This window comes from Schistocerca serialis, chromosome 10, assembly GCF_023864345.2.
Source record: "Schistocerca serialis cubense isolate TAMUIC-IGC-003099 chromosome 10, iqSchSeri2.2, whole genome shotgun sequence".
In the NCBI taxonomy this organism is placed as follows: domain Eukaryota; kingdom Metazoa; phylum Arthropoda; class Insecta; order Orthoptera; family Acrididae; genus Schistocerca; species Schistocerca serialis.
This window is the reverse complement of record NC_064647.1, coordinates 249,159,234-249,175,946: the sequence shown is the minus strand read 5'-3', so window position 1 is coordinate 249,175,946 and position 16,713 is coordinate 249,159,234.

Below are 16,713 nucleotides of genomic sequence, written 5' to 3'. Positions count from 1 at the left end.
CTTCACTGCTGGCTTACGGCTCCAGTGGCGACTTCACCATGGCAGAGGGTACGTCCCACTGTACTAGTTGTTTCTGCTGTCTTCCGTTCCATTCACGTACGTGGTGGAGGAAGAAAGAGTGTTTTGAGTGCCTCTGTGCCTGCTGTAGCTAACCTAACCTCTTCCTCGCGATCACCGTGCGAGCGATACGTGGGGGACTGCAGGGCATTCCTGGAGTCTTCATTTTGAGTCGGTTTCTGTCCCGTGGTGTATTGAGTAGCACTCTGGGATTTGAACCCAGGGGACCTTGAGACGTGTTTTGCGATTGTTTCTGGAAAGGTGGCCGAGCTGTTTGTTGAATAAAGGCGTACAGTGAATTTTAGCTAGGATGGTCGCTAGCTGCTATCGTACTAGCGTATAGGTTGTCGGCGATATAAATACAAGCATTCGAAAGACAGAAAATAATAGACTACAATACACGGTGTCCAGAAAAGGACTCCCTGATTTCAAAATAAATATCTCGAAAACAAAGATCGATAGAGGAATGCAGTAAACGGTATGTTTATTGTGAAAGCTGTAAGAAGTTTATACAGCAGTTTGAAATAATAGTTACAAAAGCTGTTAACAGATGGCGCTGTAATCACCGTATGTAATGCCTAGTATAAATATGGATCTGAAGCCCAGAGCGATCAGTTCCACTATTGAAACGTGAAAGGAGGTTAGCGTACCGAAGGAAGAGATTAAAACCATGTACTCCATTGAACAACACGTTTTTCTGGTGCTCGAGTACCAAAGGTTAGAAGAGAGTCCTACGGCAACAAGCCGAAGTTTTAAAGCACGATTTAATGTTACAAAATGACCCGATGCGAAAACCATTCGTACGCTCTTCGCAAAATTTCAATGAACAGGCAGCGTAACTGATGATCTAGTGGGGCATGTTGGCCGCAAGCAAACCGCAGTTACGCCACAGTTTCTGGAATTACTCAGAGAAATCCAATGTCATCCGTCCTTAGAATTGCATCTGAGACTGGTTTGAAGCGTTCCAGAACGCAGAAAGTATTGAGAAAGAGCCTACACATGTTTGCATTCAAAATTCAAACGCACCAGGCCGTACCCGTACGAGCTGTGCAACAAAGGGTTGCCTTTGCTAATCAGATGCTCACAATGATTGATAGTGAAGGATTTGATGTTGGCTGCATCTGGTTTACAGATGAAGCACACTTACACCTGAATGGATACGTGAATAAGCTGAACTGGCGATTTTGGGGTTCCGAAAAGCCATATTAGTGTGAAGCGAAATCCCTGTATTCTCCTAAAGTTACTGTGTGGGCTGCAGTATGCAGCAGAGGCATTAATGGCCTTTTTTTCATCCGAGAAACGGTCACAGGTGCACGTTACGTTGCAATTTTGGAACAATTAGTCGCCACACAGCAAGCGTTAGAGGATCGACCAGGTACTGAATGGTTTATGCAAGATGGAGCCCGACCACATCGGACTGAACAAGTGTTTCGCTTTCTTGAGATATACTTCGGGAATCGAGTCATTGCTTTGGAATATCCCAAATATACTGGTGCAGGCATGGATTCGCCTCCATATTCGCCGGATTTTACTCCCTGTGACTTTTTTTGTGGGGCACAGTGAAAGACATGGTCTACCCGAAGCATCCCGCCACGCTGGACGAGCTTGAATCGGCGATCTCTGTGGCATGTGAATCCATTTCGGTTGAGACACTTCGAAATGTGATGGCGAATTTCATTCTTCGTTTGCGCCACCTCTGTAGTGCCAATGGTGAACATTTTGAAAACATTGTGATGTGATTGTTTGCAAAGATTGTTTTCATACGATTATTTCACTTATGTGTGCTGATATGAGCTGCACAGCGTACAGCGCCATCTGTTAGCAGCTTTTGTAACTATTATTTCGAACTGCTGTATAAACTTCTTATAGCTTTCACAATAAACATACCGTTTACTACATTCCTCTATCGATCTTTGTTTTCGAGATATTTAATTTTGAAATCAGGGAGCCCTTTTCTGGACACCCTGTACATATAGCATAGAGTTAACTCTATGGTATCGCTCATAATAATTTTATTTGTTATAGTTTCGCTCTTCTTCCTCTGCACCGATTTTGCCGACAGATTTCCAGTTCAGTTCAAGGATAGAAACAACAGTAACTAATTGTTCTTTCGCGAAAAATGACTGTTTCTGGCAATGAGAATTTGCAGAAAATAAATGCGTGGTGCAACGACTGGCAGTTATCTGCCAATATTAGTAAGTGTAACGTACTGCGTATAACAAGGCGAAAATCCCCATTAATGTACGAGTACAAATAAATGCGCAGTCTTTGGAAGCAGTAACATCCGTCAAGTATCTGGGTGTGACTATTCGAAACGATCTCAAATGGAATGATCAGATTACAGAAGTAAAGCCGGCCTTAGTGGCCGAGCGGTTCTAGGCGATATAGTCTGGAACCGCGTGACCGCTACGGTCGCAGGTTCGAATCTTGCCTCGGGCATGGATGTGTGTGATCTCCTTAGGTTAGTTAGGTTTAAGTAGTTCTAAGTTTTACGGGACTGATGACCTCAGATGTTAAGTCCCATAGTACTCAGAGCCATTTGAACCATTTTCTACAGAACTAATGGGCAAAGTGAACTCTAGATTACGGTTTATTGATAGAATCCTGAAGCGATGCAGTGCTTCAGCAAAGAAAATAGCTCACAATTTGTTAGTTCGTCCAGTCTTAGAGTATTGTTGGTCTGTATGGGACCCTTACCAGTTGAGTCTGATTCCATAGATTGAGAAGGTCCAAAGAAGAGCAGCAAGATTCGTGACTGGTACATTTAGCCATCGTGAGAGCGTTACAAATCTCATAGCAAGTTTGAAGTGGGACACACTTGCAGATAGACGGCGAGGTAAACGGAAGGGGCTGGACACTCAGTTCCGAAATCCGATCTTCGCCGAGGATGTAGAGCATATATCATTACCACCAACTTTCAAACCGCGCAATGATCAGCATTCAAAGATAAGGGAAATTAGGGCTCGTACTGAGGGGTGGAACAGAGGGGGGGAAATATGAGTTTGGCGTGAACTGTGCCCTCTGCACACACCGCTTCGTTGCTAGCGGAGTATATATGTACGTGTAGATGTCGAATTGTCTGATTCTCCGCTTTTTTATATGATGCAATTCGAGAGAAAACGTTAAACGAATCTGAAGTATATAGCCAGACGTACTGCTTATTGGTTCTGTGTGGATCTCATTCCCGCGACATAGTTGACGCACTGAACAACGCCAAGTAAGAGACAGGTATCGCTGCACACCGTTCTTTTAAAGAGCGGGGCGCCCGCAGTTTAATTTCTGGTTTCAGAAGCTGCAGAGAGACAACCACGCGCGGCCCACGGCCATTGCCCAGTGTGCGTCCGAGACGCCCAACACGACTGCCTCCGTGAAGGATCGCGGGCTGCTGGTGGAGGTCTTCCAGCAGAACGGCGAGTGTGGGCCAGCAGCCCTGCGGAAGAAAGAAGCCAGTGGTCCGGTGTCTGCTGAGGGTCTGGAGGAAATGGTCACAAAATTCAAAGAGACAGGTTCTGCTGAAGTGCCGTGTGGCAGAGGGATGAAAGCAGTCCATCCGGCGCCTGGCGAAGATGTAGCCACCGAAGTACAGAAGGGGTCGAGCGGCACGACAAACGTTCGGTCTGGAAATTCTTGCTCACACGCAAGTGGACAACGAGTGGCCACGGAACATACTGTGGGCAGATGAAGCCAATTTCCATCTCCAAGGACCAAGGACATGTGAAGTCCAGATTATGGGCAACGGGATATCCGAATACGCATCTACCGGTGCCACTTCATTCTGCAGAGCCGACTGTGTGGTGCTGGTTTGACGGCATCGCTAATCGCAGGGCAGCATTTTCTCCAAGAGATTAGTCCTGCGGGTCCTGTTACCTGTATCGACACCGGTACACTTTATGAGAGTGTTTCGCGTACCAACGTCATTCCAAGTCTCGAAAAGCGTGGATGTGTGGGTAGGACTACTTTTAAGCGAGGTGGCGCCCCTTCGCACGTTGCACGGACAGTGAAGCGGCTGCCGCAGAGACATTTCGGAAATGCTGAAACTATCAGCCGTCATTTCCTTTCATCCTGGCCGTCCAGATCACCTGACCTTAATCCGTGTCAGCTCCGGCTGCGGGGTTATCTGAAAGACGTTGTCTTCAGTGTTCCAGTTACGAACGTCGCTGAACTGACGGAACGCATTGCGCAACGCAATCTGAACGCCACCCCTGAGACGTTCCGATCTGTTGGGGAACGTGCTGTTTCTCGACTTCAGCTTGCGACAGAAAACGCTGAAACACATACTGAACATGCGCCAGTCTCACGACAGTTAGAAATCGATTTTCTTTTGCTTTTTATGCGGTTTTTGACCTCAGTAAAATTAAAAACCGATTTTTCCCATCTGGTGTGGTGACTAAGCGGTGTTGGATGGGCTTACCACTGATTAACTTGTGCAGTGATTTACATTGAACAGTACGGATGGTGTAATATGCAACTCAAACCATAGCCGTCCATCGTGATTTGTCTGTCATTTGTAGCAAAACTCATTTACCTTAAGACGCTTACAGTGCCATATATTGGTAAAGTTTTCGTTACTTCTTTGCACCATGACGTTAATAATATGCTGTTCAAATTTGATATCATTCTGAGTGGTGGTTCTCTTCCTATGGCGTTTCGAAACTACAGTTTTAATTACGGACTCACTTTATTCCAAGTCAGCTAATTACGGGAAAGGAATACCGACAGACGTTTTAGGGTGTTACTGCATGTCACCCCTTCTCACCCCCACTCCAACCACTAGGGGTGGTACAGTTATCTTATTGCCACAGTATTGTTATACAAGTAATGAGTCACGAGTATACAAAAATTTGGTTGACACGGTTCCAGTCCTTTCTGAGGTAAGATTCTACGTATCTGATTTTCGAGTCCACCCTCAGCCATAGGGCTGGTAGGGGGCTGTTATTATCACAGTGATTTATTTCGAAGAACAAGCGCTACGTGTGCCAAGTTTGGTACAAATTCCTTCAGACGTCACAGAGATACGTTGATACGACACAGTGCTTGCACGGCCTCCTACCCCTGAACTGTAGGGGTAACACGTCTTCGGGCACGTCAGCCATGACTCTAGCGACCCTGAAAATTATGGATTCGATATTAATATGGGTCGTTATCGAATGTGTTCATGCCATGTTTCCTGCCCTACACTTCATCTCTTGGGATGGTAGCGGAATTAAAGCACCCCCCCCCCCTCCCCACCCAGACTATTTTTACACAAGTAATGAGTAACGTGTATGATAAATTTCGATGAATGGACTCTAAACGTTCAGGAACTGACCTTCTATATCACCCCGTTTGCACTCCCTTCCCTACGACAGGTATGTAGTTATTACCTCACGAGAGTCCGATGTTTCGTTGAAATCCACATGGTGTTTAGGTGGAGACGTGGAACACAAATGATTTCTGCGACTGTAGGGACAGCAGAATACGAGATGGCAACAGTGAAGAGATGGCTCCAGTGGGCAGCTACTCTATAGTAAAGGACACCTGACGAGAAAAATAAAGACCAAAACTCTACATGACAACAAAAAACCAAACAGAAACATTAATGTTGCACAGCGGAGGAGGAAGTTTGAAAGCAAACTTGAAAACAAATTTGAAAAAATAAAAACAATTACGTCTATCTTCATACTTACATTGATGCATAGATACATGTATGCACTCCACAAGCCACAGTAACTGAGGGTACCTTCTACCATTATTAACCATTCCTCTTCGTGTTCTACTCGTAAATTGAGGAAAAGGAAAACGAATGTTTATTCGCTTCCACACCACAAATACTGCTTCTGCAGTGTATCGGGAAAAGATCGTCGCCTTCCTCCAGTAATGTATGTTTCAGTTACCGAGCTCCTCCGTAATGCTCTCGTACTGACGGAACCAACTGGTAAAAAAACGTAGCAGCCCGCCTCTGAATTGTTTCGTTCAAAGTCTTTCTTCAATCCAGCCTGGTGGGTATCGCAGAGACTCGAGCAGTACTCAAGACTCGGTGGTACCGGTCTATCCTACAAGTGGTGCGCTGGACGGATGAGCTAGACTTTCCTAGCTTCTCCTTCCCTTCTACCGACATTAAGCGCTCGTTCGTCTCCACATCGCTTTGCAACATTACGCGTAGATATTATATCAACATCACTGTATCAAGCAACATGTGACTAGCAATGTATTTGACCGTTACGCCATTATTTTTCCCACTGACCTCTATTATTTTAGATTTTCTGCACCTGGAGCGAACTGTCATTCATCACATCTGACAGAAATTCTGTCTAAGCCATCCTGCTTCCTCCTACAGTCTCTCAACCACGAAACTTTCCCGTACGCTACAGCCTCGTCGGCCAAGAGTCCCAGCGTGCTGGTCACCGCATCTGTCAGTTTTTTAGGAGCACAGAGAAGAAAAAAGCGGTCCCAACAGATTTCCCTGGAGCACTACACACGAAACTCTTGTGTCTGATGGAAACTGTCCGTGAGTTATATCGCGCTGGGCTGTATCCCTTAACAAGTCTTCGAGACACATAAGTGGGACTGCATTCTGTGTATTCGGACCACTAAAAGGGAGCTAAACGGGACTGCGCTAGACCTACACCTAAAATTACGATTTTCGCTCCCGCCATTACAACAGAGGGCAGACACAACACAAGCTGATATTAGAGTTCAAGCTGAGTATAAGCCAATCTCTAAAAGACTCGATAAAATCCAAGCAACTCCGATAAAAACTCTAAATGCTGCGAGGAAAATACAAGAGCAAAATATAGTTACAATGACGACGAAATGAAATAACATTATTGATTGTCGGGAGCTGAAGCTATTGTGGAAGGGAATCTCGCAATTGCGTAGTAGATACGTACTGAACTGTCGAATTTCTTCAAGGAAACTATTAGAAAAGCTATTATCACGCTCTAACTTTTATAAAAGACGTAGAAGTATCTCAGTATACTGCAATGCATTTATAAAACGTCTTTTATAATCGACACTTGACAAAGATATCTGATAGTGTGATACAGTCCTTGGTGTTGTTCTTTTGCGAGTGTTCCAGCAGAGGGCGTTGTGGAGGACCGTTGTTTTCCCTGTGTCAGGCACACAGTGCTATCGCAGCCGGCGACAGCGGAGCTCTGAGTCGAATTCGCAGCGGCGTTGCGGTACGTGAGTGTGGTCTCACTCAGTAAAAGTTAGAGCTGTGCATCTGCTCAAGATCTTATTCGTTGAGTAGATAATATCACTCATTCAAGTAACGCGTGAAAATTTGGTCAAATAGATTAACCCTACGAGTCTAAAGGCATTATTAGATGTCCAGTCGTTTGTTACGGGCGAAATAAAGTATGTCCTGTTCTTTTAGGCCACTGCAATCGTCAATTTTGCGAGGGTTTAGTAGTCTAGGGTTCAGCAAGTGACACTTGCTGGTGTAACCGCTACTTCCACGTGCTCGTCTATATTTACTCATCGCACGGTATATTGGTTTTCAGGATGCAGTTTCATTGTTTGTTTCTGCTGTGTACGACTTACCACGTACTCTGCACAATTTATGTACCAATGCTCCTGCTCTACTGAAGTATCTTTCGTAACGGCCCCTTTTACGTCGTTAGATCTTAATGGAATCTTGTTTATTTTATTTCTTGCACCATATATCCAACTGCGAGAATGTACTGTGTGTCAATTTCTACATTGCAAATGACAATTACTTGTACGCTATGTTCACAAGTAATGATTAGAAAGTTAGGTAACTACTACAATGATACGTAACACAATACGATTAAATGTGAAACTTTTGACATACAGATTACAAAGTATAAAACATGTTGTTGTTGTGGTCTTCAGTCCTGAGACCGGTTGGATGCAGCTCTCCATGCTAATCTCCCCTGTGCAAGCTTCATCTCCAAGTACCTACTGCAACCTACATCCTTCTGAATCTGCTTAGTGTATTTATCTCTTGGTCTCCCTCTACGATTTTTACCCTCCAATGCTAAATTTGTGATTCCTTGATGCCTCAGAACATGTCCTACTAACCGGCCTCTTCTTCTAGTCAAGTTGTGCCACATACTCTTCTCCCCAATTCTATTCAATACTTCATTAGTTATGTGGTCTACCCATCTAATCTTCAGCATTCTTCTGTAGCACCACATTTCGAAAGCTTCTATTCTCTTCTTGTCCAAACCATTTATCGTCCATGTTTCACTTCCATACGTGGCTACACCCCATACAAATACTTTCAGAAACGACTTCCTGACACTTAAATCTATACTCGATGTTAACAAATTTCTCTTCTTCAGAAACGCTTTTCTTGCCATTGCCAGCCTACATTTTATATCCTCTCTACTTCGACCATCATCAGTTAATTTGCACCCCAAATAGCAAAACTCCTTTACTACTTTAAGTGTCTCATTTCCTAATCTAATTCCCTCAGCATCACCCGACTTAATTAACTACATTCCATTATCCTCGTTTTGCTTTTGTTGATGTTCATCTTGTATCCTCCTTTCAAGACACTGTCCATTCCGTTCAACTGCTCATCCAAGTCCTTTGCTGTGTCTGACAGAATTACAATGTCATCGGCGAACCTTAAAGTTTTTACTTCTCCATGAATTTTAATACCTACTCCGAAGTTTTCTTTTGTTTCCTTTACTGCTTCCTCAATATACAGATTGAATAACATCGTGGAGAGGCTACAACCCTGTCTCACTCCTTTCCCAACCACTACTTCCCTTTCATGTCCCTCGACTCTTATAACTGCCATCTGGATTCTGAACAAATTGCAAATAGCCTTTCGCTCCCTGTATTTTACCCCTGCCACCTTCAGAATTTGAGAGTGTTCCAGTTAACATGGTCAAAAGCTTTCTCTAAGTCTACAAATGCTAGAAACGTAAGTTTGCCTTTCCTTAATCTTTCTTCTAAGATTAGTCGTAAGGTCAGTATTGCCTCACGTTTTCCAGTATTTCTATGGAATCCAAACTGATCTTCCTGAAGGTCAGCTTCTACTAGTTTTTCCATTCGTCTGTAAAGAATTCGTGTTAGTATTTTGCAGCTGTGGCTTATTAAACTGATTGTTTGGTAATTTTCACATCTGTCAACACCTGCTTTCTTTGGGATTGGAATTATTATATTCTTCTTGAAGTCTGAGGGTATTTCGCCTGTCTCATACATCGTGCTCACCAGATGGTAGAGTTTTGTCATGACTGGCTCTCCCGAGGCCATCAGTAGTTCTAATGGAATGTTGTCTACTCCCGGGGCCTTGTTTCGACTCAGGTCTTTCAGTGCTCTGTCAAACTCTTCACGCAGTATCTTATCTCCCATTTCGTCTTCATCTACATCCTCGTCCATTTCCATAATATTATCCTCAAGTACATCGCCCTTGTATAGACCCTCTATATACTCCTTCCACCTTTCTGCCTTCCCTTCTTTGCTTAGAACTGGGTTGCCATCTGAGCTCTTGATATTCATAAAAGTGGTTCTCATCTCTCCAAAGGTCTCTTTAATTTTCCTGTAGGCAGTATCTATCTTACCCCTAGTGAGACAAGCCTCTACATCCTTACATTTGTCCTCTAGCCACCCCTGCTTAGCCATTTTGCACTTCCAGTCGATAACATTTTTGAGACGTTTGTATTCCTTTTTGCCTGCTTCATTTACTGCATTTTTATATTTTCTCCTTTCATCAATTAAATTCAATATTTCTTCTGTTACCCAAGGATTTCTATTAGCCCTCGTCTTTTTACCTACTTGATCGTCTGCTGCCTTCACTACTTCATCCCTCAGAGCTACCAATTCTTCTACTGTATTTCTTTCCCCCATTCCTGCCAATTGTTCCCTTATGCTCTCCCTGAAACACTCTATAACCTCTGGTTCTTTCAGTTTATCCAGGTCCCATCTCCTTAAATTCCCACCTTTTTGCAGTTTCTTCAGTTTCAATCTGCAGTTCATAACCAATAGATAGTGGTCAGAGTCGACATCTGCCGCTGGAAATGTCTTACAATTTAAAACCTGGTTCCAAAATCTGTCTTACCATTATATAATCTGATACCTTCTAGTATCTCCAGGCTTCTTCCATGTATACAACCTTCGTTTATGATTCTTGAACCAAGTGTTAGCTATGATTATCTTATGCTCTGTGCAAAATTCTACCAGACGGCTTCCTCTTTCATTTCTCCCCCCCAGTCCATATTCACCCACTGTTTCCTTCTCTCCCTTTTCCTACTCTCGAATTCGTCACCCATGACCGCTAAATTTTCGTCTCCCTTCACTACCTGAATAATTTCTTTTATCTCATCATAGATTTCATCAATTTCTTCAGCATCTGCAGAGCTAGTGGGCATATAAACTTGTACTAATGTAGTAGGCATGGGCTTTGTGTCTATCTTGGCCACAATAATGCGTTCACTATGCTGTTTGTAGTAGCTCACCCGAACTCCTATTTTTATTCATTATTAAACCTACTCCTGCATTACCCCTATTTGATTTTGTATTTATAACCCTGTAGTCACCTGACCAGAAGTCTTGTTCCTCCTGCCACCGAACTTCACTAATTCCCACTATATCTAACTTTAACCTATCCATTTCCCTTTTTAAATTTTCTAACCTACCTGCCCGATGAAGGGATCTGACATTCCACGCTCCGATCCGTAGAACGCCAGTTTTCTTTCCCTCATAACGACGTCCTCCTGAGTAGTCCCCGCCCGGAGATCCGAATGGGGGACTATTTTACCTCCGGAATATTTTACCCAAGAGGACGCCATCATCATTTAATCATACAGTAAAGCTGCATGTCCTCGGGAAAAATTACGGCTGTAGTTTCCCCTTGCTTTCAGCCGTTCGCAGTACCAGAACAGCAAGGCCATTTTGGTTAGTGTTACAAGGCCAGATCAATCAATCATCCAGACTGTTGCCCCTGCAACTACTGAAAAGGCTGCTGCCCCTCTTCAGGAACCACATGTTTGTCTGGCCTCTCAACAGATACCCCTCCGTTGTGGTTGCACCTACGGTACGGCCATCTGTATCGCTGAGGCACGCAAGCCTCCCCACCAACGGCAAGCTCCATGGTTCATGGGGGGGGGGGGGTATAAAACATAGTAAATTAAATATGAAAAGGTAATATAACCAAGAGTGTTAAATACAACCAATTAACACTGAAAGTTACATATGTGACAAGAATGTACAGCTTAATTTTCAATTTATGATACATGCTATTTTATTTTAGGGCAGTTTCTCAGTGTGCTTCATAAACTCTTCCAAACTGTAAAATGACATGGCTAAAGGAAATTGCCTCAGAAGCTCCTGAAATGTACATTTTTTGCCTATTTTACATTTGATTTCTGGAGCAAGAGCATTGAATGTCTTTATACTAGAGTACCGTACAACCTTCAAACTTTTACCCTCAGTGTGAAAATCGTTTCCTCCCAGTGTTTTACTGATGGTATTCGCTGTTACATTTGCATAAATCAGTGTTCTTTACTTATGAAATACATAAGTTAATATATGTATTCAGAAGTAGTTCTGAGAATTCCCAGCTTCCGGAATAGGCTTCTGCAACTGGATCTAGTGTCTACACCACATCTCTCACAACACGCTTCTGAGTAATGAATATTTTGTTTGGAAGAGGTTGATTTCCCCAGAAAATAATTCCATATGCCACCAAAGAAATGAATTAACTCTAGTATGCTGCTTTTTTAGTGCTTAAGTTTGCAATCAGATGATTCGCATTGCAAAAATTGAAGAACCGAGTCTCTTGTAAAGGTCTAAAATGTGATAGGGCCAGTTTACTCTACAGTCATAATTCACGCCTAGAAAAATATAAAATGCGTTGCTGAGTGCCTTAACATCTTAATGTTACTGTGATACTTACCCTCTCATTATAAACATTCTATACTTTGTGTTCGTGGTGTGTACTTTGTTTCTCGGACGCCGTTGCATTTCACATTACCGTTAAGTCAGTGTCTGTAAAGCCATTTGGCACTAACATTATCTTGAGGTTGTATATTTCAGAATGCTTTCAGACTTCAAGGGGACTTTCAAAAGACTAAATGGTGCTATTAAAGTAGGCTGTTCATGGATTATAGAGTGGCAGGAATTTCTGCTTGGTATACGAACACGTCAGTTTTCTGTGTATTTTGAACGTCAGACAATTTTGTAATACTTACGTGCGGCACCCCTTGGTTTGTCTCGTAGTTTGCCATGTTTGTACAAGATACTGTGTCGAAAGACTCATCGTAATCTTGCCGATTTCCTAATAATTTTTCTCAGTTTACCTTAATATTAATTTTATCAAAAAGTGCGTTTGAATTTGCCGCGAACGTAAGCAGTATACGCTAAGAGTACATTTTACACCCTTTTTTGGCATTCACGTTCGTTGGCATAAACTCTCAACCAGATTATCAGCCTGGTCCTTAACCTGGACGTGGGGCTACACGACTTAAGTCAGACAGCGCTGTCAGTGTTTTTGGAGAAGGGTTAGGTATTGAAGTATCAAAGCCAAGCCTATTACTTTGAGTATCCATTTCCTTAATGCTCTAATGGGAAGCTAATTTTCAGCTGTTGACTGAATCTGGCTGCTAGGTGTCAGGTGTCTTGAATCCCTCTAAGGTCTGATGGAAGTCACGAAGTTCCCTCACTTTGAAGTACTCCACGAATACTGTGTGGGTAACCGGCTCGCAGTCAGTTTCACTGCCTGGAGATATACACACCATTTTCGACCGTGATGCCGATACCTATGGTAGTATGTTGATCCTTTAAGATAAGAAAAAAAATACTTTTGAGTGGATCCTGGATTTTCCTAATTTTCAAAGTCGGCCGGTAGTAACTAACAAAGTATTGAAACTCAAATTTTAGTTGCCCTCGTGAGGCGTCAGACAGGCATCCCGCAGCTAGGACCCTGCACCGGACGCCGGTCAGCCGTAGAGGGCGGTACAGCCGCAGTGGACCTGTTCTCTGTTCCCTGTCTCGCATTCGCTCCACGAGAACACGGCGACTCGGTCGGTGTACAGGTTGAGAGTTCCTGGGCAGTATGTTCACAGCAGCCTCCAGCCTCGAGTGTCTGTAGTCGGTACGGGCGCCGGTAATGCCTTCAAATCGGATGCTACAACAGTCGCTCCGGCATCTTCACGCCTCCCGTTCTCTGAATGCTATCACGCTCCCCGTCCGTGCACTATTAGCCTACCGTTGACTAAGTTCCGTCCACGTTCCCAGTTATTTAGTTCCCCACGGGTGTCAGATGCATCAGTTTTCGTCTCGTGGAAATCGGATGTTCCAGTGAGCAGCGGTTTTCTGCCCGCTTTGCTGACCATGCGTGGTCGTTCCGTTTCATATCGCCACAAACTGTTACACAGAACTCTTAGTATGACTTGAGTGACGCCATCTGTGACTGACGTTGTAGTCCTGGGATACCGTTTTTCGTTTTGTGAACTGCACATATTTATATTTCTCAATATTTAAACCAAGTGCTCGTCATGGTCACTGACAGTTTGTGTAGGCATCCTCAGTGGGCAGGTCTGTTCGAAGCTGTTAGTTGTAATTAGTATCCACTATGTGTGGGTTCCGAACAATCTGATCTCGTTACTTCTCAGAGAACGCGTTTACTACTATTATGCAGGATATCTTGTCACATCCACTACCTACAAAACTGTAATTTACTCTTTATTGGTAGATCATTAAGATGTCCTCCAGTGCTGACAGTGATATAGGGGAACTTACCTACAGATGAACTTAGGTGTTATCTCAACATCCTGGTTATATCAGGGTAACTCCCCCCTGCGGGTTCGGGGATCAGAATAGGCCCGCGGTATTCCTGCCTGTCGTAAGAGGCGACTAAAAGGAGTCTCCACTGTTTCGGCCTTACGTGATGGTCCCCTCTCGGGTTTGACCTCCATCTTTCTAAATTATTCCGAAGAACGAGCCAATTGGGGAAGGGCGCCTTACATGGTGCACTGATCCGTCGTGCAATTAGACCTTTAGCCGGATTGCTCGTCGTTGCAATGGTGTCCCGCTCGTTTAAATCTCTTGGGCGAGAATGCGTCCCTGGGTGCCATTACCACGCTGCCCTCTGCAGTGTTTCTTTTAACTGCGACGACGACCTTGGACATTTTTGCACCTAAGATCCAGCACGGTAGCCAGTCCGTTGTGGTGGGGCCGCCATGTACCCTCTTGGTTGTAGCCCCCTGACAACACAGGGATCGCTCTACTGATGCCTGCGCCGTTAACTCCCCACGTATGCCAAGGAGTAGATGCCTATCCTCCTGGGGTATCGGGACTCCCGGGCAATGGCCATCCTGCCAGGTGGGGAGGGCCCTTGGTCGGAGTAGGTGGCATCAGGGCGGATGACCCGCAATGAAGTGTGGTACATCATCTCTCGCTGGCGGCCAGCCGCCAGCAGTCTCTAAGCGTTCTCGGGCTCAATTTAATGCTCAGAAGTACGATCCGAAAACGTTCCCCTCCCTGGCCACGCCGTGGGAAGAGCGTAAGTCTCAGGATGGAGGTAACAGTTATTCGCCCCGATTCTTAGTTTGTACGAGAGCTGATGGGGAGTCTTTTCTCTCCACAAAGCCTCAGTTCTTCGTCGAGCATTTAGAGGACAAGTTTGGGGAGGTGGAGGGCTTGTCTAAAATGCGCTCTGGGTCAGTACTGATACAAACGGCATCCTCCGAACAGTCAAGCAGGTTACTTGCTTGTGACAAGTTGGGGGATGTTAACCTTACTATTACACCACATAAGAGTTTAAATATGGTCCAGGGTGTTATTTTCCATAGGGACCTCCTTTTGCAATCTGATGACGAGCTGCGCGCCAACTTAGAACGTAGAGGTGTTCATTTCGTCCGGCGCGTTCATCGGGGTCCGAGGGACAATCAGGTTGCTACCGGTGCCTTCATCTTGGCCTTCGGGGGTGATACGTTACCGGAAAAGGTCAAGGTGATGGTCTACCGATGTGACGTCATACCCTATATCCCTCCCCCGATGCGGTGCTTCAAGTGCTGGAAGTTCGGCCATATGTCTTCCCGCTGCACTTCCAGCCTCACATGTCGAGATTGCGGACGCCCATCTCATCCCGATACTCCATGTGCCCCGCCTCCCATCTGCGTCAACTGCAGGGAGCACCATTCACCTTGCTCGCCTGACTGCAAAGTCTTTCAGAAAGAGCGCAAAATCATGGAATATAAGACCCTGGACCGGCTGACCTATACTGAGGCCAAAAGGAAATATGACAGACTCCATCCTGTGAGAATGACATCTTCTTATGCAGCTGCTACAACACCTGTGCTAGCCCCATCAGTTTCGAGACTTCCAGCCAGCTCGATAAGCAGTAAGACTCCTCCTGCCCCCTTGCTCGTGGGGGGCTCTACCCAACCGGTTGCTCCTGCACCACCTACCTCAGGAGCAACCTCCTCCCACCCGTCGGGGACGTCCGTCCCCACTTCTCATCCGGAGAAGCGTCTAACTTCTTCAGCTACTCTCGCCTGTAAGAGTTCCCATGGGACCCTCCCTTCCCAGGGTTCCACCAGCGGGAAGGATGACGGCCGCCAGTGGCATAAGTCCTCACCAGCGGCCGGGTGTAGGGCTTCACGATCCTCCTCTGTCCCGGAGACTGAATCGGTGAAGCCTTCCCAGCCGGTGAAACCCAAGGTTCAGCGAGAGAAGTCCAAGAGAAAGACCTCTAAGGCCAAAGAACTTGCGGTGGCACCAACCCCACCGCACCTTTCGCGCTCTGCGTCTGAGGATGAAGTCGAGATTCTAGCGTCCACTGAGGACCTTGATCTCGCTGGTCCCTCAGACGCCATGGATGCCTCTCGTACGGGTACTGAATCGGTGGCAGTGAGTGAACAAGCGGCGTAAATTGCCTTCCCAGTCCTTTCACGCCTTTCTCAGCCATGGAAATTATCATCCTCCAGTGGAACTGCGGCGGTTTTTTCCACCATCTAGCTGAGCTCCGCCAACTTATCAGCCTTCGCCCTTTCTTCTGCATTGCTCTCCAGGAAACTTGGTTTCCAGCAATGCAAACCCCCGCCCTCCGTGGCTATCGGGGTTATTTTAAGAACCGGGCTGCTTATGAAAGGGTGTCTGGTGGCGTCTGCATATATGTCCTTCACACTCTGCACAGCGAGTCTGTCCCTCTCCAGACGCCTTTAGAGGCTGTCGCTGTACGCGTGTGGACGCCACAGGCTGTTACCTTCTGCAGTCTTTACATTCCACCGGATGGTGATGTCTCGCAGCATGTCCTGGCTGCACTGGTCGCCCAATTGCCGCCCCCTTTCTTGCTATTGGGCGACTTCAACGCCCATAACCCTCTGTGGGGTGGGTCAGTGGCCACAGGTCGAGGCGCCATCGTTGAGCATTTATTGTCGCAGCTCGATCTCTTGCTGTTAAATGATGGTGTCTTCACACACTTCAGTGTGGTGCATGGCACCTACTCCGCCATTGACCTTTCCATCTGTAGCCATAGCCTCTTACCGTCTGTCCAATGGAGTGTGCATGACGACCTGTGTGGTAGTGACCACTTTCCGCTCTTTTTGTCACTACCACAGCGTCACTCTTCTCATAGCCCTAGCAGATGGGCCATGAATAAGGCTGACTGGGATTTGTTCTCCTCCGCTGCCTCTTTTGAGCCTCTCTCTACTGATGACATTGATGTGGTGGTTCAATCGGTCACCACCGGAATCGTTA